Raw genomic sequence first — 11,756 nt, 5'->3', positions numbered from 1 at the left:
TTTTAAGAAAAATTCTATATAGCATATTACCATTCTATTTATATCCTATTAAATAAGATGTGACATATTTACTACTGTTAAATGATTATTTATTACATTTTTTTTATTATCAAATGGTGATAAATAAGCCACATCATATATAGTAAGATGCAAATAAGATAATAGTTTAGTATATAACATTAGTTATTGTAATAATTAGATGAGATGAAATGGTTTATTTTATGTAACCAAATCAGTCAAAACATATCTTTAATCTTTAATATTATTACAGAGAAATATTTTTTTAAAAAATAAATTTATAAATTGACATGATACATGAGATTATAAAAATATTTTTTTTATAAAATAAATCTATTATATTATATTTTACTATGTTAGTTTATAAATTTATAATTTATTTTCAAGTCAACCACTTATGTGGATGCAAAAGAGAACCCTAGGCTTACTTACCACCAATCTACAACCACAGCGGCATTTCAATCCAACTAAAAACAGCCGAAGTTGTAGGTAAGAATCGTAGCTGTCCAGCGTTTAGTTTACGCTTTTGCTTTCGGATATTATTGAGTAATACTATTTATAATTTTAAAATCTATCGTGTAATTATTTAAAAGAATATAATTTATTATTAAAAAATTAATTTTTTTATTTAAATTCATATATATTTATTTATTTTTTATTTTTCGATATTTACGTAGTCATGACTATAAGTTTTATGTCACAATTAATTCTTTTAATAAATTAATTGAGCTATTATTCTATACTGCCGCTGCCACCATTTTTATATTAATGTGATCATGTGTTTGAAATGCATATATATCATATCATATGAATCTCACCCCAACCAGAGAGTATAATATCTGCATTTTTATCATTCCAGTTTTCGTGTTTGTTTAAAGATCAGATTAGAAAAATTAAGTATTTATTCTCTGAATTTGTATCTAACAACTTTAAATACTTGTTGGAAATCCTCCGTGAAGAAGAACATCATATAATTTTGTGTCGGGTCCGATCGGGCCCAAATCTGGTTGGGACAGGTGCCTATAATGATCCCAGTCCCTACCAAGGACGTGATGACATTAACTTTCATATTGGTTGTTTTTCCTAAGGAATTAGAGAACAGTTGATCCATGGGAAAATTGTAAGTTCGACCTATGTACCCTCAAAAAACTGTAAATTCCGTTGCGACTAGGTGGTAGACTGGTAGGTATATACCTAGAATGGAGTTGGTGGGCCAGATAGCGTACTAGAAGACTAAATGAAATTTAAATAAGTACATGGAAAAAGGGCCATGTAAATTATAAAGCACTCTTATTTTAATAAAAAAATTTAATTACAAATATAATTATGTATTAATATATATATTAATCTAATATGATTAATCAAAAAATAAATTTGATTAAAAATAATACTAATTTAAATTATAAATATAAAAAAATTAATATTAATATGTAAATTAATAAGTAATTTTATTTGTATATAACAAAACTATATATTTTAATAACTTGAAAGGCAAGCTGTAATTACAGCCAAGCTAGGCATGCATATGGCTCATCCTATTTCGCTTGCAGGACGTACGTACGGATTGCTGATCATCAGAATAATCCGTTAATATTAATTGATCATAGTTTTGGCAGATATCAAGTAGATTGAAGATGAAGAGAGAAGCCGCGCGCTCTTTCCCTTGTCAATTTTGGATCGATGAAGAAGATCAGTACTACTTGACCTTCTGATCTTGTCATCTTCGGATCACTGTCTTGATTTTTCTTATTTTATAAGCTCTCTTACCTTTCTTTTCTGGTAAGGATGGATGCAATGGGATGGTAACCTCGCATGCAGCTTCGTCTAGATCTAGGCGCATCGATAACATCCAAATTAATTTAAATCCTTACATATAATAAGTCGAACTCTGGCTTAAAAGAGAAGCAAGCGTGGTTCCTCAGTCATATACCACGTTTCTATTGAGAAATTATATTAATAAGGAAAATTCTATGTAACATACGAATCATCTTATTTGCATCCCATTAAATAAGTTTGATGTGTCACATTTATCACTATTGAATGATTATTTATTGTATTTTTTTATCATTAAATGATAATAAATGTGCCACATTATATATAATATAAGAAAAAATCTAATTGCAAGCATAATTGTACACTAATATGTACACCAATCTAATGTGATTGGTTAAAAAATAAATTTTATTAGAAACAGTGCTAATTTAAATTTTAAATATAAAGGAATCAGTATTGGTACGTAAATTAGTACGTAATTTTGCTTGTATATAGCAAAACTCAAAATATAATACATATAGAATGATGATGGTTTATAGCATTACTATATTAATAATTATAGGAAAATTTCATACACCATACTGCCATCCTACTTGCATCCCACTAAATAAGATGTGACACATTTACCATCATTGAATGATCATTTATTGCATGCTTATTTATCATCAAATTGTGATAAATGTGTCACATCATATATAATGGGATGTAAGTGAGATCATGGTAGTATGGTGTATAGTATTACTCATAATTATATTTACAACTTGGTAAGAGTAGACTGTATGTTGATTCTATATATATATAATAGGGGTAAATTTGATTTCTTATAGGATTTTATTTTAATTTATTTTTATAAATTAAATCTTATTATGCCAATTATATATGTGTGAAAAGTGTTAGAGCCACTGCTTTACTGAATTTTCAAGTTGTATTGATAGTGTGAGGCAATATATATTTATACATTTTACAAAGGAATCATTATGTTATAAGAGAATAATAAAAAGAATAACAGAAAAGGAGAATTACATTCTAGAGTATTCTAGGACAATTTTGGAATAGATGGTGCTATGCTAATACGTCCCCTCGAGTCCAGTGGGGTATCAACAACATTGAGACTCGTACGGAAATGAAGGAAGTTATATGAAATTAAAGGTTTGGTAAAAACATCAGCCATCTGGTCCTTCGAGCTGCAGTATGAGACTTTGAGAGTATTTGCAGCAACACGACCACAAACAAAGTGGTAGTCAACTTCCATGTGTTTTGTGCGTGAATGATAGAGTGGATTTGCAGAGAGAAAGGTTGCACCAATGTTGTCACACCAAAGAGTGGGTGGTTGTGACAGAGAGATGCCAAGTTCACGGAGCAATGTTTGTAGCCAGATCAATTCAGCAGCCGTAGAGGCTAGGGATTTGTACTCTACTTCAGTGCTAGATCTTGCAACTGTTTTCTGCTTCTTGGAGCTCCAGGAGACCAACTGTTGACCAAGGAAGATGCAGAAGCCACCAGTGGAGCGTCTATCATCTGGGTATCCAACCCAGTCAGCATCAGTATAAGCTTGAAGAGAAAGGGTGGAACTCTTCTTAAAAAACAAACCAAGATTGAGAGTTCATTTTAAGTAGCGAAGAATTCTTTTAACAGCAATCCAGTGGGAGAGCTTCAGGCAATGCATAAACTGACAGACCTTGTTTACAGCAAAGGCTATATCAGGTTTGGTCATGGACATGTACTGTAACCCTCCTACAATGCTTCTGAATAGAGTGCAGTCCTCAAACTCAGGAGAATCATATTGAGACAGCTTAAGAGAAGCTGCCATAGGTGAGGTCATTGGTTTGGTAGAAAGCATATTGCTTCTAGCCAACAGATCTTTGACATACTTCCGTTGTGACAAAAATAAGCCAGCATCAGCATAGTCAATCTCAAGTCCAAGAAAATAAGACAGCTTTCCCAAGTCTTTGACAGGAAAAGCAGTGGCCAGAGAAGAAAAAAGAGAATCAATGGCATGCGATTGTGAAGAGGTTATAACCATGTCATCAACATAAATTAATAAGTAAATGATCAGATCACCATTCTTGAGAATAAATAATGAGGGATCTGCCTTAGAGGCTGAAAAACCATACTCAATCAACCAGTTACTGAGTTGGGCAAACCAGGCATGTGGGGCCTGTTTAAGGCCATAGATAAGCCTGTTCAATTTACAAACATAGTGAGGATAAGCAGAGTTGATAAACCCTTGAGGTTGCTGCATTTAAACCATGTCAGTCAATGAACCATGTAGAAAAGCATTCTGAATATCTATTTGGTGTAGAGGCCAGTTTTGACTAACAGCTAGAGACAAAATCAGACGGATGGTAGTGGATTTAACCACAGGACTAAACATTTCGTTGTAGTCCAAACCCGACTGTTGGTGGTAGCCTTTGGCTACCAACTGAGCCTGTCTACAAGCAAAAGAACCATCAAAGTTCAATTTGGTTCTATAAAGCCATCGACATCCAAGAATATTAAAGGTTGGAAGATGAGGTACCAATGTCCAAGTATTATTTTGAAGCAAGGCATTATATTCAACAGACATAGCATCATACCATTCGAGAAACTTAGAGGCGGCAGAGAAACTGAATGTTTCATCGGAAACATCCACCGTGGTGTTGAGGCAAGTCTGTTGCGGGTAGTGAATCGTGCCATCCGTGAGAGTTCGTGGACGAGAGGAATTGGTTTGACTCCGAGTTATGATGGGTGATCTCGAAGGAATAAGGGTAGAGGAAGATCTGTGTGGAATGGGCAAAGAATTATGAGGATTAGAAGTTGGAGAAGAATGAGTAGAATCCGAGGAGGGGAAGATGATATCGGTGGCAGAGGAACTGGAAGAGGAATTAGGGTTACTTGAAGAGGCAGAGATCGGGATAGGTAAAGAGGAGGAATGGGATATGTGAGACGGGCCTGGGCTTGAGGCTGGTCTTGGGCCGAGAATGGATCGAGTAAAGAGGGGAAGAGAAACATGGGTTTGGGCCAAGGAGGGTGAGTTAGATGGAAGAGAGATGGTCTGTTGTTTTAAAAAGGGAAAGGAGCCTTCATCAAAGGTTACATCCCTGGAAATGTAAAGCCTATTGGTGTTGGGCTCAAGACATTTGTAGCCTTTATGTGAGGTGCTGTAGCCCAAAAATACACGGGAAATAGAGCGGAAGTTAAGTTTGTGTTTATTGTAGGGCCTTAAATTGGGCCAACATTCGCACCCAAAAACTTTTAATGAGGAATAATTTGGATGTTTTTGATAAACCATGAAGTGAGGGGATTTATTATTAAGAGGTTTTGAAGGAAGCATATTAATTAAGTGGACCGAATTTTCAAAAGCCTTAACCCAATAAGTGGTGGGTAGAGAGGAATGAGCTAAGAGAGTAAGCCCAGTTTCAACATATGTCGATGCTTACGCTCTACTAATCCATTTTGTTGATGGGCATATGGACAAGGTAGTCTGTGAGTGATGCCAAGTTTAGAACAGATAGAAGTAATAGGTTTAAATTCGGCACCATCATCAGTTTGAAGGGTAATCAATTTACAATTAAAGAGTCTTTCAACGAAGGGTAAAAATTGAGAAAAAATAGATTGAACATCAGATTTCATTTTTAATGGAAAGAACCATGTATAGCGAGTAAATTGATCTATGAAAGAAACATAGTAACGAAAGCCACATTTGAAGTAACAGGAGATGGGCCCTAGAGATCTGAGCAGAGTAATTGCAAAGGCTTCATGTAAGTGGACTGACTCGGCCCATATGGAAGTTGGCAACTCTTTGCAAGTGGGCAGGCATGACATTTGAAGGAAGAACTTCTAGAGGAGAGTGGCAGACAGTGATCGTGCACGATTTTGGAGACCAATTGGAGAGAGGGGTGACCCAATCTTTGATGCCAAGTGGGAAGCGTAGTCCGTTCACCAAGATGAGTGGAGGCAACAGATTTTATTGAAGGAAATTGGTAGAGGCCGTTACGAGTGGGACTAGTGAGAAGGGTTTTCCCTATCTGAGAATCCTTCACAGAAAAAGTGAATTGCATGAAACTCAAAGAAACAAGAATTATGAATGCAAAATTGTAAAACAGAGATAAGGTTTTCAGAGATATTCAGAATTTGCAGAAGATTTTTGAGAGTGAAAGAAACAGAATTGGAAGTAAAAAAGCTGTCGCCAGTGTGTTGAATGGGAAGGCACGATCCATCACCTACACGAATTGCATCCACACCAAAGTAGGGTTCATTGTGAAGGTTAAGATTGGTGATATCATGGGTAATATGGTGGGTGGCTCCTGAATCGGGATACCAATTTTGGTCAGAGTAGAAGGTAGAGGAAGTGTGGTTTGCAAAAAATTATTGAGGTAGATCCAGTTGGTATGAGTGGTCAAATCTGTATCAGCACTGAAGAGCAATATGTCCTTGCTTATTGCAAACTTGGCAAGTGGTTCTTAGGCCACTAGGTATTTGAGAATAGTTCCCTGAAGGATTGAAAGAGCGTCCACCACGAGTCTGAGATCTACCAGTACCACCTCTTCCTCTGCCTTGTCGACTACCACAGAAATGACCTCTTCCTCGCTGATCACGACTGTTGTAATTAACAGAAGGCTCAACAAGAGATTTAGCAATGTTAGCAGTATGAGCAAGTCTATTTTCATGAATGAGCAGCAACTAATAAAGTTCGGATGAGGAAAGAGGATCAGATCTTGAAGTGAGAGAGGTCACAAAGAATTCATAGGCTGGTCCGAGACCATTGAGAAGGTAGGAGACAAATTCTTTGTCTTGAAGAGGGTTACCGGTTGCAGCTAGTGTATCAGCAAGGTTTCTAACCTTTGCAAAATAATCTGAGACGGACAAATCACCACGGGAAAGATTTGTAAGTTGATAGTGGACTTGGAATTCCTTTGCTTGTGAATGAGAGGCAAACATGGTTTTCAAAGAGAGCCATAGCTCTTGTGCAGTTTTAGAGGAGAGGACTTGTCCAAGAACAAAATCTGAGAGAGATGAGAACAAAATGCTAAGCACTAGCTTATCTGTCCTTATCCAAGCAAGATAGTCTGGGTTGATTTTGGGTAGTGCATTGTCGCTGGTAGGTAGAAGCTGCACAGGGCAACGCGAGGTTCCATCAATGTATCCACAGAGGTCCTGACCTCGAAGGAATGCAGAAATTTGGACATTCCAGAGTAAGTAATTTTCGGTGGTGAGTTTAGTAGTGACAACATGAGAGAAAGAAGAGAGGATGGATGAGTGGGACTGTGAGGAAGAAGATGAGGGCGTAGCCATGGATCATGAGACTGCTAGTCGAGCAGCTCTCATCCATGTTAGTGCTTTACTGAATTTCCAAGTTGTATTGATAGTGTGAGGTAGTGTATATTTATACACTTTACAAAGGAATCATTTTGTTACAAGAGAATAATAAAAAGAATAACAGAAAAGGAGAATTACATTCTAGAGTATTCTAGGACAATTTTGGAATAGATGGTGCTATGCTAATAAAAAGCATGATAGTGATTCACATCGAATTGGAAGTTAAAAAACACACTTTCCAATTAATTAATCCATATTTTCCCAATTCTCATGAATTAGAAAATCAACCACCATATAAGAGTAATTAGAAAGGTATATATGGATGTCATGAGGAAAATAAACACTTGCTAATTAAGTGCCAAAAGTTGAATGTAATAGAATATTAATTTTAGTATGGCCTTGATGAGACTCATTTTAAATAATTTTTATTTAAAAAATTATTCAATATCAATGAGTAGAGCCGAAAAATGACAGAACTAGAATACAAATTAGTACTATATATTGCTCATCAATAGTATGAGTTGTTTCATTAATATGGCAAGTTAACAAAGATTACCAACTAAAGTTTTGAATATCGATCCGTTTTGGTTGAAATGGTCAGAATTTTTCATTCTTGAATAATGGCTGAAATGATATTGGAATTCTCTATTTTGTACCTGACAGAATTCTGATCGTTCCAGCCCATTTCGTCCAGAATTTAGATTTCGGTCCAAAATTAATTCTGCTGGTTTTTTTTGTAAATATTCCAAATTCCTATCAAGTTTAGAAATAATTGAAAGAGAAAGGTAAACCGAAGCTTAGACTAATTGGTTGGTTGAAATCAAGTCGCGTTCGTCATTCCTGATCTTTGGCCCATCATAATCCCTATATATTAAATGAAATAACTATAGTTGCTTTGATAACCAAGGCATGCAGGAGATTGTCCTTGTAGAACATCTTTTTCAAATTTAACTTTCCTTCCATAAATGACCAATACTAGCTTGCGTAATTCATTTATTCATTGACTTACTTGGTTTGCATGATTGATTTTAAAATTTTCTTCTTGATTTTAGATTTTTAGACTTGTATTGACTATTGGAAAGTGTTATTAAATTTATCAAGTATGTATGCTTTTAAAATTTATATTGGTTTTATTTTGGAATATAATTATTATATATAATTTATTCATATAATGTCTATCCCGAATGGTATATCGAAACGTACCGATATCGAAATATTACATTCCAATACTTCAACTGAAATGGTTATCAGAACAGAATTCAAAACTTTGATACCAACATCAGTACATGCATATTTTTTAAGGATCAGTTTGAACTAGCGCCGCGTCAGTTATCCGTTTATAACGATTTTAATTTTAACATTTTAAGATTTACAAAACGACAAATAATTAAGCCGAGCTTAGTTTTTGACACTATATATATATATATATAATATATTTATATATATATATATATATATCTGAGAAATGATTTAATGATAAAGAGATCTTTATAAAAATAAAACTACAAAATTACTTAGCTTAATATGGTATGTTAGACTATAAAGTTAATTTTAATATTACTACAAGAAAACTACTTGTTTTTAGTCGATTATGTCTTGCTAAAATGCTTAAATGAGTTTGTTTTTATCGTAAATAATCATTCTCGTCAAAAATTATCCATCACAAATACTCAATTTTTTTTGTAGAATTTGTAAAGTAGATCATCTAACAGACAGTATCATATGAAGCCATGTAACCAGTTGGTAGATTTTCTTTTATGAAATCCTTTTGTAGTTATAACACGCGCGCATACACATCTATGTTGAAATTACCGATTAGAAAAAAATAAAAAATAAAAAAGGTGCGTTACCATGCATTCATGATAACAATTAAGTTAATGCATCATCAGGCGAACGCAGAAATTCCTGGTTTCATTACACAGATTATTAATTAACTATTTTCTATGAAAACTTCTGAAGCCTATTATAAATAGAATCATCATCAGCCTGCAAGCACGTCCGATCCCCCAGCAGTTCTGCATGCACCATGAAACTGATCCACGTGCAGCATGCAACATTATTTTCCACTCAAACCCTAGTTAAAATTCTGCTTCGATAGGCTTAATTTCTCTCGCTGTATGTATTATCTTTCATACAATCAAAGAAAGAGTAGTACAGTAATGAATTCCGATCCCCAAAACAAAGGGATTAGAATAGTGTGCAAGAGAAATTTCACCTTTTACACATAATAAACATATATAGACCATATTAATCCGGATAGAAAACCTGGCCATGCATTTCGAAGTCGTTATTGCGGACGTACATTCGGAACAGACACGATGATCAGTGCCTAGCTGGAGATCAGTAAAATACGATGATGTCAGCCTCTTCTGGCAATTTGAAACTGACCTTCTTTTTCAGCTTCCCAATTTGGCTTGTGCTTATTAAAGAATCTACAGATTCTAGTACTTCAGCTTCTTCATGAATATCACGTTCCCTTTTCTCCAAGGGGAAACTGTCTGTTGCTTTAGAGGATAAATCTGTATGGAGTACTCCTGTCGAGGATGGGTGTACCCTTTTATAAGAGTGATTGAATACATGCAAATCGCCTCCATTAGTGAAGCAATCTGGCCTGCTTGGGGAAGCCATGATCAACTCCTCTAAAGTAAACTTTCTGATCTTTGCGACCATGTTCTCATTTGGTTGGTGATCAGACTGTCTCTTCTTCTTCATCATCATCATCACGATCTTCTTCTTCTTCTTCTTCCAGAACTCGGCTGGTTTCAACACCTGATCAATGATTGCTGATCCTGATCTAGTACTTGTATTATAATTACTAGAATCGGAGCTTAGTACTACTGCTCCAATTGGCTGCTCTCGCTCTGAGCTACAAAGCTTGAAACTGCTGAAACTGGCTCCCATTGAATCCCCTAAAGGGACTTGAGAAACCCAGATGAGAAATGGATTGAATAAGAGCTTTTGATTGGGATTATATATTTAAGAGGTTTAGTCGAGGGAGAATACGAGCACAATATATAATGGCTTAGTTATTATCCTAGCTAGCTAGGCGCGCGCTATTATCTTATTAAAGCTAGCCGTTGTTTTCGGAAGTAATGAAAACTCCTCTTGTTTTCTTGATCTGTATAATTATCTTGGTTTCAACATAATTGAAGGACGTGCGATAGGTATGTCTTCTTCGTTTGAAACAAAATGACAAAAGAATCATTAATTGTACTCGTACACAAAACAAGGCATGAAATTTCTTGGCTTCCTAAGGAAATTGGGCATTGATGCATCAAAACGATATATCGAAGGTTGCGACAGACGTAAATGGCGGTGAAACCAATGTTAGTCAGTGATCAGTCAAAATTTATATAATAAATATATAATATCAACGAGTGGGACGAGACAAATCCAGTATTCCTCGTATACATGGAACTTACGAGGAATTTTCAACTTTGGTATAAAAGTTTTAGGCCGTAGCAAACTCGAATATATTCATGATGAACTTTGGTATATATGAACTAATTATAATTCATTAATTAGGTTTGCAAATATGTGACAGATCATGTTCCAAAGGAAAAGGAGACGGTTGAAAGTATACCTAGCAAGTTAATTAGTCTTCTAGATGGATGAGAAAAAACCTATTTTAAAATCAAGAACTGATGTTTATAGTTTTAGAATATGCAAGTAGTTTTGCTCATTCTCTTTGAAAAAAATAGTTAAAGTTTGAAACCCACGTAAAGAAATTATTTTTTAATGATAAAACTCATATTTTTTTAAAAGAAAGTATACAGAATTTGCATACTCTAAAATTGTATATAATAATATTACTATTTAAAACATGCTTATTGATACATTCAATATATATATATATGTTGGCTTTAATTGTTCATTGTAGCTAGTACTTTTATTTGCATGGTTGGGACGTTGCATATTGATCTTATGCCCTCGATCGGCCAAGGGATGAATTATGAGAGGCCTCAACTGCACTATTTCTATCAGCTTCCGTGGCTTCTTCGATACGAATTTACTTAAGAGCACACAATACTTAACTCATGATCGTACGCACATGCATTATATATAATTAGTTTTACAACCTTCACACAAAAATTTTAATGAGGAAAGATGATCATAAGATCAGCATGATCATGACAGGCATGCATGTCATCAGATCGAATCCGAGTTTGATCAACTGATCATGAAATAATATATTAATTAATGCCTGTTTGCAAAAACAATTTTATAATAAGTATTAATTTCCCCCAAAAATTAGCATAAAATTACTATATATTGAGACTCAATTAGTGCGAATACAAAGACAATTGATCGAGACAAGGCCCCATAAAGGGCAGCCCCGGCCCCTAGCTAGTTAGCTAGTTTAAGCCACTGAGGGGGAGTCTTGGTACTATATATTGGCCATTTGGTTGTTCAAAATCTGACTTTTTTGGGGTCATAGTGTGGGCAAAGACAGGATGCTTTAATGCATGCTTTTCTCTATTTGAATTCGGACCATCTCCTAGTGGAAGGCTGTATTGGAGCATACCATGCAATCCTCAACATCATCTCTGTTTTTGAACAAAGGGAAGGCACCAACTAATGCTGAGAGCTAGTCTGTTAATTTTTATTCTTTGAGTTGTTTATGCTGAGTTGTAAATAAGGGCAACATTGTATTTTCATTTAATAGA

This window comes from Carya illinoinensis, chromosome 10, assembly GCF_018687715.1.
Source record: "Carya illinoinensis cultivar Pawnee chromosome 10, C.illinoinensisPawnee_v1, whole genome shotgun sequence".
NCBI lineage: Eukaryota > Viridiplantae > Streptophyta > Magnoliopsida > Fagales > Juglandaceae > Carya > Carya illinoinensis.
Note: the sequence above shows the minus strand (reverse complement) of the source record.